This window comes from Rosa chinensis, chromosome 1 (assembly GCF_002994745.2).
Source record: "Rosa chinensis cultivar Old Blush chromosome 1, RchiOBHm-V2, whole genome shotgun sequence".
Lineage (NCBI taxonomy): Eukaryota > Viridiplantae > Streptophyta > Magnoliopsida > Rosales > Rosaceae > Rosa > Rosa chinensis.
In genome coordinates, this window is record NC_037088.1 from 39,877,063 (window position 1) to 39,891,212 (window position 14,150).

A 14,150-nucleotide genomic window follows, 5' to 3' on the forward strand; every position below is an offset into this window, starting at 1 on the left:
AATTTAATATATACTAATTTGGAGATAACTTTTTTCTCGAACAATTAATAGGATTAATCAATAGAGATGGTAGGTAAATCTAGATATTCACTAAATTCAATTCTAGGTCTTTCTTTTAACCTAGTCTAATTTATTTTAATTTAGTTTAATAAAAATTTTGTAAAAAAAATATGAAAAATAGGTGTTTTACGATTTTACCTATACTTTAACGGAATAATTGATGGAAGTACTAAAATGGCTAACGGAGGATAATACAGGCACCACTAGACTCCGTAAAAATTTGTAGGTACCAAAAAATGCATTTCGTGATAGTTTAGGCACCATATAAAGATTTTACCCATATTTAGAATAGCTACTCTTTCTTTGTTAGTAGTCACGTCTCAACCATTTTGTAAAATTTTCGAGGTAATCAAAGGGGTTAATTCTTCTTCGTTTTTTGTTGTTGTTATTGTTTTCCATATATAAGTGTTCATTCATTGTCTTATATGTGAATATCCCTTTGGTTTTGATGTCCCATTGCAGCTGTATTTTTGAAGTTGTTCTTATTTTAAGGATTTACTCTTCTTCCAGGTTGGTTTGACTAAAAAAAAAAAAAAAAACAAAACAAAACAAGAGAAGAGAAGAGAAGAGAAGAGAATAGGGAAATAAGGGAAAGAAGAAATTCAGAAGAAGAAAAAAAGTGGAGAAATCAAGAAACCAAAGAAAAGAAGAAGAAGAAGAAGAAGAGAGAGATGGAAGGAAACAAGAGGCAGAGAAGAGAGGTATAATTTTTCCATTGAAGCTTCTCAGATCCCTCATTTCTTTACATATGATTATGTGACCTTTTATCTTTAGGTGCCACATGTTGTGTGCAAGTGATTGGGGGTTTTTAGAGTTTGGATCTCATTTAATTAGTTGTACGTTGTTGTCTTTTCTTCTTTGTTTTGCAAAAAATGATGTGGCTTTGCTGAATGCTTATAGTGGAATGCTTTTTTACTGTTAGTATTCTTAATAATTCATACTCTACTCTCTTCAACAGATCTGCATATCTAAAAAATAAAATAGCTTCTCACCAAAAACCCTAGGAGAGATTTTGTCTCTCACCTTAGCTCTCTACAGTGCCCTCGCCTCCTCTTCTCCTAGCTTTCTTCTCTACATCTCTCACCCTCAACCTTCACTCAGCCACATGGCCTCCATTGATGCTATCACCGCTAGTTGTGCTACCTCCCTTGCGCTTGCAGAGGGAGGTAGTGCTTCTGATCTGGGGAGAATTAGTGGCGGCCCTATTCGTCAGTCTTCCAAATCTTTTCTGATTGGGAAGCCTCAGACCTGTCGACCGGTCATCCCTACGGCCTTCAAGGCTCACCTCCTTTGTACCTGGATGGATGTCACTTTAGTGATGTTGAAGACGAAGTCGGGCAAGCTACTTGGGAGTAGTAACAAGAACCATCGCCCTAGCAAGAAGCCGAATGTTGCTGCTTTACGACTCTCTTACCCTGCAGTTACTGGTATTGATCCCAGCCCTAGCGACAAGGGCAAGGGAAAGCTTTAGGCTTTTCCAGGTTTCCTTGCCTAATACTCGAAGTTGAGTCTTCTACTACTTTCATCTTAGTTTCTCTAGTTGTACTCCAATTGAGGTCTCTAGACAGCTAGGTTACTACTTCATGGGAAGTTAGCAGGGAGGATTTTCTTTTCTGTGGTTAGTCTCAATAAGTGAGCAAATGTGTTAACAGTGAGGGTCACCTGTCCTTTGTCTGGTAGCTTATACCATTTATGATTTTGGTGTAAGACAACATTTGATGTACGTGTCTTCTGGCCATGGATAAATGAATAGAGTTATCTATTTTCTCAAAAAAAAAAAAAAAAGAACTGCATATCTAGGGTGTCAAAATGAAAACAAATTGACCTTTTACAAATTGTTCGGAGTTTGGCATGTCTTTCTTCTCAATCAATTTAGTACATATAAAATTTAGGAAGCAAAGAAACCCGCAACATCGCGTGGGCCTTTTCACTGGTACATATACTAAAGCTGGTCCTTGTTCATTACTGTTCATGTAACAGTGAAGTGACGGTTTTGCCCCGGCTTTTGATTGAAATTACAGTTATGCCATATCCTTTTTTTTTTAATTCTGCCATATGCTTTCAAATTTTTTTTATATTTATTTTTTTTTTTTAAGGAAGAACAATTATGTTTTGTATTTGTAAATTTCTACAAATCATGAAAAAAGTTTATAGAAAATTACTCATTAGTGTCATTTTAAAACTTTAATTAACCATAAGGCCAGCTAATTCTTCTTGTACGTATAAGGCCACTTGCATCTTTTCAGTTATTTTGTTTCTGACCATTTTTTCCTTCCTGAAAGAAAACCAACGGCATCATTCATTCTCTCTTTATTGCAAAAAGAAAGTCATTCTCTCTCTTCTCTCTCCCCACGGTGAGAAAACCCTTCCTCACGATCTTGCTCAGCTCCGGCAGCACCCTTCCTCACCCGTCGTCGATTTCGTTCTCCATTACCGTTCTCAGTCGGAGTCGACCCGAACGGAGACGATTCTGAGTAGTTCGGCCTCGAATTTTTGAATCCAAACGGCAAGCCCATCACCGCGTCGTCCAACTCCGGCAACCTGCGAGGCGAGGAGGCTGAAGATGAAGCTTTAACTGACGAGATCGAGTGCGCATAGAGCTCTCAACGGCCTGAGATTCATCAGCAAAGATTGAGTCCGGCATCGGCACCGTCGTCAACCACTTCCAATGTGGAATCAAAGCTGGCTTTTGGTAAAATGGAGGTTTTAGGGTTTCCGACGGAAATTGGGGCTTCGATTGTGAACTAGGACTTGGATGAGATCTGTTAGGGTGCAAATCGAGTCATCACAGCAGTGGTGCTTATGGGGACCCGGAGATGAACTTCAGGAAGGTTAGAATTTGACTTAGTTTGATTTAAAATAAGAGAAATTTCTCTGATGTTCAGTATCGTTTTTCTTATTCTGAGCATTATAGATCCTGTGATTTAGTTCAATTCAATCGGTTCTGACCGTTATGAACTAAGGCAGTACAGAAATGAGATTATAATTTAGCATTAAATTAACTATAAGCTTCGATTGTGCTTGCTTGGTTTCGCATATATATGATTTCGCATGTGATGCTCTTTATGTAGTTGGTATCATATTTGTTATTGGATTTGACAAGAGTCGTGATCACCTTGCCATTGGAGATCGAGGCAGTCGCTGTGGAAAATCAATGCTAGTTTAAATGTTCTTTTTGGGAAACCATGTTGACTCTAGATGCTTAGGCAATGTTGAATTTTGTGCTTTTCTGGTTTCTGTGATCAGGTTAAGGAAGGTAAGGTGAAGAAAGTAAAAGAAATGAACCCTGGTCCACTCATGAGTTCAGATAACGTGCTTCTGTCTAAAAAGAGCTTCATCAGTATACACTACACCAATTTTTCAATCAGACGACAGTTTTTCACTGTCGTCTGATTATAGGCATTGCTGTTGTCTATCTCAATGTCGTCTGATACATAATCAGACAATACCAGAAAACTGTCGTCTGATAATGTTTAGTACAACAGCAGCTACTATCATGTCTGTTGTCTGAATACCACGAAGAACAACAGCAGCTTATATACTTACTGTTGTCTGATAAAGTTTAGTACAACAGCAGCTACTATCATGTCTGTTGTCTGAATACCACGAAGAACAACAGCAGCTTATATACTTACTGTTGTCTGAAGGCTGTGCCAGACAACAGGGGCTTATATGCTTGCTGTTGTCTGAAGGCTTGATCAGACAATATGTACTTGCAAATCCCATTGTCTATCTATTATTGATACTATAGATTTCTTAAAAAAACCATTGTTTGTTGTTTTGCTGGACAATGGCTTTCTCGTTCTTTTAGTCCTTAAAGTATTATAGTTAGATGACTCATACAACAGTTTTTGTTAGGCATTTTATGATGATCAATTATTGGACAATAGTTTTTAGCTGGAATAGAATGGTCCGAGAGACATTCAAAAGACCTACATTCTGCATATATGGGATCCAAATGACAACCCAAAACACATTTATTTATGTAAAGATTCGATACATTCATCCATATATCCAACAAAGTCATTCTATCCCAACATTAACCCCCACGATACTTGTCCATAAATGTGATGCACATTAACCTTGCCTAAACCTCACAAATATGTGAAAACAATGCACCGGCAGCTTTAAGTACATCTTTTTGTTTACCCTCGGTAAGAACCTGCATATAATAATGTAGAGATGAGTGAATACATTATATATTAGTATTATATATCTTAAGAAGCTGTAAAGAGATTGTAGAAATATTAGAGATAAAGGCGTTCAATTAATCAAATGCAAATTAGAGTTATGTTACAAATAAGAAATCTCTTCCTTTGTGCAAATAGAACTTGCTTCATAGCTCATATATTGCTGGAACATATTGAGAAGAGATATAACTGAAAGACTTTGACCACAAAATTGGTTGGACCCCAAAATTGAAATCTGACTACTTAGCCATCATTCTGCCACATAAATAAAGAATACTAACAATCACAGTCTATTAGAAATTCAAGAAAGATAATTGAGGGAAAGGACAGAAACTTGGCCAATAAAGGTGGCCATGGCTTCAAAGACTAACACACCATATACGTATGGATGCTGCATAATACCAAAAGGTTAGGTGTAACTGTGTGGCTTGCGAGGAATGTAACAAGTCTGGAATCAAAAGATTTTGTAACTGGCAAGTTACCTGAGAACATGAACTCCACGCTTTGAATAATTCTCCTGTCAAAATCATTGGTGGCACCAAGAAAGGTAGACCAACTACTGTAGAGCAAAACAACATCTCCATCTGTGGATAAGATAAGATAGAGAACAACATTATAACCGAAGTCACAGCTTTTCCATGAACATGCATCTAATTCACTTTTAAGCACCCACGGAGAATGTGAATCACCTGTGTGGTTTCAGGATTCATGGTAAATATTGCTTCTTGCAAATTACCCAAAAACGAATCCATGACTAGAGCACCCGATACCATCACCACACCAATCACGCTGAAGTTGGGAGACGTTTGTGCATCCGCTAAGGTGAATAGGATCAGACCCACCACCAGAAGGATTGCAGAAACGTACTCATGAGGTGGGTACTTCCGCCTCAAACCTGGTATGAAGGCTCCCATTATCATCACAGGCAAAACCTGAAACCCCAAAAGGACCAAAATCATGAAGTTAACATGAGAGGCTGCAGAGTAACTGTAGTTTGACATATACAGCCAAATAGATATTTATAAACTATTCTTGTCCTATACCAAAGATCAAAAATTCCAACAGAATCCAAATGACACTAAAATCTTAGCTAGAGACCAACTTAAACCCTTTCCCCTAAATTAAGAACAATAATCTCAAACTGGCCATACTAAACAAAATAAAAATATGAAAGGGGAAAAAGAAACGTGTCTTAAGAGCCAGTCAAATTCCAAATCCTCTCTGTTTTACACTGAAATTGTTTCCACTTGATATGATTATCAAGTCAAAATTGGCTGCCTCAGAGAAACAAACAAAGTTTTTTAACATCGCATTTGCTTACCTTTGTTGATTTGAACATTAGCTGTGCAGGGTAGTTGAGAAAAGCCAAGGAGCCTTTGGTAAGTCCATGAGAGCCCATAAGCACAGCAGATAGCTTCACATAAGTCTTCCATGGGTTTACCATTTGCTTGGTGGTAAAGCCTTGAAGATAATCAGAAATAGATACATAAATCCTTGTACAAATGTGAAGTACCACCCATAACTGCAGCAAGGAACACATCAGAAACAGAATCTGAAACAAGCAGGGTCCTAATTGAATTCGAAAACCAAACACTCCACAAATCCAAAACCAAATACCCAGATGTTAACCATTACCTGAATTGTAGCCTGTTATACACATATTCCTGAAAATGGAGCAAAAAGTTAAGATTCAATCAGCAATTAAAAAAAAATACAGAGTGTACGAAAAATCAAGTCATCTCTGAACGTGCAACGAGCTGCATTCATTCTTCAAAATTATTACTTTGATTCCTCCAAAAGCAAACTCATAAAATAATCAAACCCATTGGTCCCATAAGCCAAAACAGAGGATCAAAACCTCATTTTAAAATTATCTGAGAACTTTAATCAAAACAGTAAAAAAAAAACTAATAAACAAAAACCATAAATCTCTTGGAACAAAAAGATTTCTTCCTCATAAGCTAAAGCATAACCCTTAGCTTGATTCAAAAGAAACTAAACACAAAAGAAAATTCATCCCAAAACAAAAAAAAATCCCAGAACCAAACCGAAAAAAAAACTTGAAACCAAAGAGAGTGAATTTACCTCACAGACACCATTAACCAGATAACCAAAGAAGAACCCAGAAGAGCAAAGCAGGAATTGCTGCCATTTGGGTCTATCAGAGAGCGAAATCCCAAACAGAAACCGAGCTTGTTCTTCGTTCTTCATCGTCTTCAACACCTTTTCATACACAAATGGACACCTTTTCACCTTTTCAACACCTTTTCACACACAAATGGACAGCCTATAACCCTAACAAAAAATAAGTGATTAATGGTTCAAATTCCATGGATCCGGAGAACATGACATACCTCTTCCTTCTTGCCTTTGCCTCCGGTGAAAAACTTGTATCCACTAAAGATAAGTGCACCCCATCCAGTCAAAGAGACAATTACAAACTGCAGAAGTACAGAATCCAATGAAAAATAACTTCAAAATTTCATGTATCCAGTAATTTCTCGTATATTAATGGTTCCAAGAACAATCAATACCCAGATTCCTGTTCTTCCCGTAATCAGTAACAACTGGAAAGGAGGAGAGGGTGAGAGAGATACCTGGAGGCTGGACCGCTGGAGCTCAGAGACGGAGAGGAGGAGATTCAACTGGAAATCCGAAATCGAACCCGGAACCCATTTCAACAATTCAACAATCGAACCCGGAAATTACAGATTAGAATTTTAGAATTCAGAAACCCAGAAGGCCAGAACTTCAGAAGAGAAGAAGAGGAGGACTGGAGGAGGGGAGGAGCCGTCGCCAACTCGCCGAGGAGGTCAGGAGGAGGAGAAGAGTAGGAGACGGAGAGGGAGAGGGAGATAGTGAGATACCTCGAGCCTGGAGGTGGAACTCGGAGACCGGAGAGCGGGAGAGGCGGAGACGGGTTGCTGGACAGAGTGACAGACTCTCCAACCCCGAGTTCGGCTGCCCTGCAACAGCCGAGGTGGATGAGGGATAGAATCGAACGGAGGCCCTGCAACAGCCGAGGTTGAAGCCAAATTGGGCAGGTGGACCTGTACAAGACCGCTTCCGATCCTTGTATCGTGGGACGGCTTCTTTGTTCTAGATCTTGGATTGGATGCAATCCATTTGAGAGAAGCTGATGGCTGAGGATTGAGGGCTGAGGATAGTGAGTATATTGAGATCCAGTAGTGATAGCTGAGGATTCGTGAGAGAGTTGGCGGTCACTGGTCACTGGGTGTGAGAGAGAGAGAGAGATGGCTGAGAGTACTGAGGACTGAGGGTTGGTGAGATCGAAAGTGATTTTGAGAGAGAGAAGCGGGAGCTCGGGTGTTTTGGTGGAATGGGGAGGGAAAAAGTTCAATTTTTGATTTTTGTCGAAGTGTTAAAGCAATATATCAACCCTAGCTAAAAGTCAGCTATTGTATCGGAAAAAACAAATTTAAAACTCAGACGACATCAAATATAAGGTACATTGTTTGAAACTCATGTGACAACAGACAAATTAAAAAGCATTGTGTGAACCACTCAAATCAGACAACATCTTTCAACAAGCATTGACTTAAAAGATATCAGACAACAGACACCTAATAACAGTTGTGTGACTAAAAATAATCAGACAACAGCAAAAATCAACCATTGTATAAATGAACCTTGGACAACATCACATAATAACTGTTGTCTGAATTAATTCATTCAGACAACATCAAAAAAATCAACCATTGTCTGAAATGCTATTGCACAAGAGCCAAGAAAAAACTGTTGTCTGATTCAAAAACTCAGACGACATAATTTTTCTTGCTGTCGTCTGATTAAATCAGACGACAGTTAAAATGTTTGCTGTCGTCTGATATGTGTTGTCTGATTCCGAAATTGGTGTAGTGATAGAAGATAAACCTATTGTGGAATCTTGAGATCAGTGATCAATGTTTCAATATTATAGAAATGAAGCCACCAAACATAGACGACCTGACTGGTAGTCTCTCGTTCCCTCCTCTAGCTTTGTACATGTGTTATAGTAGTTTTCTATACCTATGTCAGTGACTTTTTATTACTGGTTTAGTAACTTTATATACCTATGTTAGTAGCTTTTATTATTGGTCCAGTAACTTTGTACATGTTTTATAGTGGCTTTATGCACCTATGTCAGTAGTTTTTTATTATTGGTCCAGTAGCTTTATACGTGTGTTATAGTAGCTTTCTGTACCTATCTCAGTAGCTTTTTAGATTGCTTATTTTTTATTATCAAGTTGATAAAGAGTGCCACGTTTGCGGCACAATAGTAGATTGTTGTTTTTAATTTTCATTTCAAGTACTAATATTTTTTCGTATCTTTGTTCTTGCAGAATTCTTCCCCCTTTGCATTTGTAGTAGTAGATTTCAAAAATCATGTGAATTTGGATATTGAAGCCTCCATTGACCAAGAGATCATTTGGCCAACCAAGAAATGTGGAAATGAAGTCTCATGCTAAAGGTAACAAGATTATGCCTATGGGTTTAGAGGGTCACCATTGAAAAATAATAGTAGTATTACCACATTGGCAATAGCTTTATACAACTATTGTAATAGATTTTCATAACTAGGGTAGTGGCTTTTTACAACTATGGAAATTGCTTTTTACATAGTGATATCATTGTTGAACCCTGCATGCTTTTTATATCATTGAATATGTTTTCTTTTCTTGATTGCAATAGCATTTTTGTTTTGGTTGTATCCTTTATATTTCTAGCTTTGTTAATCTCTCAGAATAGCTTTGTCAGTCTCTGGGAGTAGCTTTTATTTTGCTTGGTAGTAGTTTTTGTTCTGCTTGGTTATAACTTTTGGCATTGATGAGAGTATCTTCTATTTCTGGTGAAAGTAGTTTATGGTGTTGATGACAGTAGTTTTTATTATTGGTGATAGTAGCTTTTAGTATTGGTGAGAGTAACTTTTGTTGGTAGGGATAATATCTTTTGGTTTTGAGGAGTGTTGCTTTTGTTGGTGACAGTAGTTTTTGTTGCTAGTGAAATTATCTTTTTTTGTCGGTGACAATAGCTTATATTGCTAGTGACAGTAGCTTTTGTAACCTCGTTGGAAATTTCACCAGCGTAGCTTTTGTTTGTGACAGTAGATTTTGTTGCTGGTGATAGTAGTTTTTGTGACCTCGCCAAAAATCTCACCAGCGTAGCTTTTGTTGCTAGTGACAGTAGCTTTTATTGCTGGTGATAGTAGGTTTTGTGACCTCACCGGAGGTTGCCAGAAATCTCATCAGAGTAATTTTTGTTGCTAATCACAGTACCTTTTGTGGTCGCTGGAGTTTGCCAGAGTTGGCTGGAGATCTTGCCGGAAAGGAGAGAGAGAATGGTTGTTGACTTTTTACTCTAGTGACATTTATGTAAATATGTTAGTTTTTATATCCAAAATATAACACAAATTTTAATCTAGTGGCCTTATGAGGGATAAAATTAGTTGGTGGCCTTATGACTAAAAAAACATTCAAAGATGCACTTATATGTAATTAACTCTTCATTATTGTTTGCATTTGTTGCTAATCTATTATTAACAACAAAACAAATCATATTCTAAATAGCGCCAATGTTTTCTAAATTGTAAATATTCATCTATTATATATGAAACTTGAAAAAAAAAAAAAAAAAAAACCTACAGCATCACGCGGGTCAATTTACTAGTATATACTAAATACATTATATACTTCATACAACTGTATTAAACTTAGCCTTAATTCAATAAACCCCTTAAAAAACCAACAACATCACTTTCACTTGGACCGCCAGAGTTCAAGGACTCGAATACTTTGACTAAAGAAGCATACATAGAATCGTAGGATTTCTTCCTGAGCTGTGAAGCTCTGGGGTTGTTGGGATTAAGAATGAGCAAACGGGGGATTCCCCAGCCCCACCTCAAGTTTCCCCCTCGCCCCTGTTTCCCATCTGGGGATATTTTCAAATGGGGGATTCCCCACCCCGCATTTGCCATTTTCTCTATATGAACTTTTTTGGTTTTCTATTTGGAAATTTTTTATTTTCTATCTTTTTAAATTTTTTTTCCTTTCTTTTTTTGACAAAAGATAACTCACAAATTATAATTATACGACAATCCAACGGTAGGATCCTCACAAATCACCTAAAGGATCATCTTTACCAATTTATACGATGATCTAAAGGTCGGATCTTCACGGATCACCCTTAGGTTCATCGTCTCAAAATTATACGAAGATCCAACTGTCAAATCCTCACGGATCACCTAGAGGATCATCTTTACCGATTTATACGATGATCCAATGGTCATATCCTCACGGATCGCCCTTAGATAAGTAGTAAATGCGTAATTAATGAGGAGAGAGGAGTGAACCTTTTATAGGTAGGGAAGAAGCTGACCTCTTCCTTGTTTTTGATGTGGGACTGATATGCTTTAGTTCCCAGTTTGTGGAGCTTCTGATGCTGTTTTGGCGCGGCACGTAGCAGCACGTCAGCGGTGATCTGGGGGTGAGCCGGGGCTCAGGCGGTAGCCTGCTTGGTTGTGTTTCCGTAGGTCACACCATTTGTGGTAGTTGGTACCTCTGGCGGTAGCATGAGCGTGGCTCATTATAGTTAATTATGCTTGGCAAATGCTCATGTAAGTACATAAACTTTGCTGCAACTAACCCCAAAGTTTTGTCACGCCCAAAGTGTCCACTAAGGCCTCCATCATGCAATTCAGATATGATAACCGGCACATGAAAGTACTTTGGTGCATTTGACAATACAAAAGGCATTACAAGCCATTCGTACAACCCATCTCTGGTCTTGAAGGTCGTCTTCCATTCTTCTCCAAGTCTGACTCTTATTTGATGGTTTCCACTCCTTATATCAATCTTGAAAAACACTTGGGACCACTTAGCAAATCAAACATATATTTGGATGAGGGATAGGTTCTGTAATAGTTCTTTAGTAGCACACTTCTTAGCTTTGGGATTCTTATTTTTATATCCCTTAGGGTCGTAGCTCTTAACTTCATAATAGTGACCTAAAAAGCAAATAACAAAAACAAAGCCTAAAGCCCAAAATCAATCGCCAAAAGCCCAAGCCCAAAAGCCAAACCCTAGCTACAACATGGGCCCGTGAAAGAACTCAAAACATCTTTGCACACTTGGGCCAAACCTTAAAGACATTGGGGACCCCAAGTTCTATGAGCACCCAAGCCCTTGGAACCCAGAAATCGGTGGGAAGAACTAGACCTGTATCGCAATTCTTTGCCGCTCCCTTCCTCAGCCAGGTTGCAGGGTGAGCCACGACAGTGCCGCCGCACACTAGCACTAGTATGTATTGCGTCTCCATGAATCTATTGCAAGGCCCATCAACCAGTGCACCTTGACGCAGCTTAAGGCCACCATCATCTCTGACATCATCTGCAACTTTGTCAACTCCCCAACAAAGCAACAACAATCCTCATTGCAATCGAGCCTCCTCCCTCCAAAATAGGTTAGTACAAGATTGACCCATCTCTCACTACAACTTTCATCCCTTACTTTGACTATTGAGCCGAGGGCGTTGTGACTTGGTTTCCCAGCGATCCAGATCGGCCCTAGCAGAGCCACCCTCATAGAAAATGTGGAGGTTGGAGTAAAGTACTTGGTTGGTTGGAGCTAGATTGATGGCCCGATGGAGTGGGTAAAGGCAGAGTTGAAGTTGCCGGTAGAGTAGACAACGTTGCCATTGGCTTTGGCTTTAGCTTCGTTGGCCATAGATGATCCTTGGTGACGAATAATCGAATGACTATAAGGTCGCCATAAATGCCAGCATTTAGCCCGCTGCCAACAAGCAAGATGATAGTGATGAAAATTATTAGTGAATTCGATGGTAATTGACATTAAAAAGCAGTGGTGATCAAAAACCAGAAACAACTTGTTAATGTTTGAGATTCAGCAGTAGTTAAATCTTGTTTAATGCTAGTTCACACTTGGACCGCTACTGAGGAGGTCGCAGCACTTCCGCTATCTGTCAAGTAAAATACACAGGGCGTCAAAAGGAGACCGCAGTTGGCGATCTTCTCTACTCCGATGCCTAAGTCAGTCGATGTATTTATGTTGACAGAATAATGTTAGGTAAGTAGTAAATACGTAATTAATTAGGACAGAGGAGTGGAACTTTTATAGGTGAGGGAGAGAATGATCTCTTCCTTGTTTTCGATGTGGGACTGATGTGCTTTAGTTCCTAGCCTCTGATGTTTCAGCGAGGTGACCTTGGCTCGACGCGTCAGCGGTAATCTCGGGCTGAGGCAGCGTTAAGGTGTCAGCTTGCTTGGTGGTGTTTCCGTAGGTCACACCCTTGCTGCTTGTTGGTACCGCTGGCGGTGGTATGAGCATAGCTCATTATAACTAATTATGGTTAGACAAATGCTTATGTAAGTACACAGCTAGGGTTTAGGAGAGTAGAAGTCATTAAAATTCTCCATTGTTTAGATCAATTGGTTGTCTAAATATAAAATAGAAACAATAATGAATTAATAACTAAGAAAAACCCACAAACAGATGATATTATAATTTCGGGAGGCTTTAGGTCAAGTTCAATTTAAGTGCCTTGCAGATAAATGTGTAGAACTTTACAATACACTACTATTTTTTGGTAGGAATCTTTTCTTGTATGGAACCCGTCTTGCCTGAGAATACTTATACTTCATCAAAGTGAACAAAACAACCAAGACTATCAGAGCAAGTCCACCCATTGAGGTTGGCAAGTCAGATACTGTTCACAAAAAGTCACTCTGGGTCAATTTCTTGACCTGCCAACTGACATTCGGTGACCTTTTGTGAACAGTATCTGACATGGCAACCTAAATAGGCTAAGATTAAACAAAAACTAAATTTTTTTTCCTACCTTTTGAGCTAGAGCTAGGAGATTTGCAAGGTTTTTTCATCAGTCTCCCCTGGTTGGAAACAACTCGTCTTCGAGTCAAAGCTCTGCTCAATACATGTCCCATAGTATGGTTGCAAATAAGCAACATAGAAAGTTGTTAAGTCAATCTGGAATGCATTCTCACCTTGACGCTTAAGCACTCGAAATGGACCCTCAGCTCTAGCATTGAGTTTGCCAAACTTACCTCTTGGGAACCTTTCTTTGCAAAGATATTCGGTCTGAAAAGTGCATCTTTAGAACTGGGTGGAACGCCAAGTGGCTTTAGATTCCGAGGTTCCCGCTATAGCCAAACATTAGGGAAAGATCATTTATGCGGATACTGACAAGATAATTCTATCGGGCAATGAGGATACTCTAAACATTCCATTAGTTATATACCAACGTTCCAACAAAAATATGTGTATGCACCAAAAACCCCAAGTTCAGCGAGATAAATGAATTAAAAAGGGAAAAATTTTAGCGAATGGTACTGCTATGGTTGGTGATGAACTCGCTTTAGGAAAAAAATGTATTAGTAGCTTATATGCCATGGGCGGGTTACTTATTAGTGAGCGTCTGATATATGGAGATATTTATACTTCCTTTCACATATGGAAATATGAAATTCGGTCTCATGTAACAAGTGTTGGAGACATCATTGAGTATGAAAGTGTGTGCAAATTTGGTATATGATGTTCCCTACTCCCAAGTATAAGAGGTCAAGTTTTAGTAAAGGGGAAAAGTAAGAGTATCGTACCGAAAGGATTGAGTAACTCTACCCTAGCTAGATCACCGTAAAAATAAACCTAGAAAACATATGTAAAGTCTACCTTTTACAAGTTCACAACCTTAGCCCTTTGGAAGCTAAAGATCATGAGGATGATATTAACAATTGTGGTAGTGAGAGGCTTAATTGATTTTAATTTGGATAAAGAAAATTAAATGCATAAAATAAAATAAACAAATAAAAATGTAGAGACTAAATCAATGAGAAGAATAGAGAATTAGACATCGCACCTAACCTTACTC

General features: G+C 38.6%; 1 protein-coding gene and 1 pseudogene across 2 annotated transcripts in view; both read right to left on the bottom strand.

Moving 5' to 3' along the window:
- Nucleotides 1-14,150, bottom strand: part of LOC112173832 (keratinocyte proline-rich protein-like) — a 100,866-nt gene that overhangs the window by 16,932 nt on the left and 69,784 nt on the right. The window lies entirely within an intron of this gene.
- LOC112173825 lies at nucleotides 4,007-6,483 on the bottom strand (annotated as a pseudogene).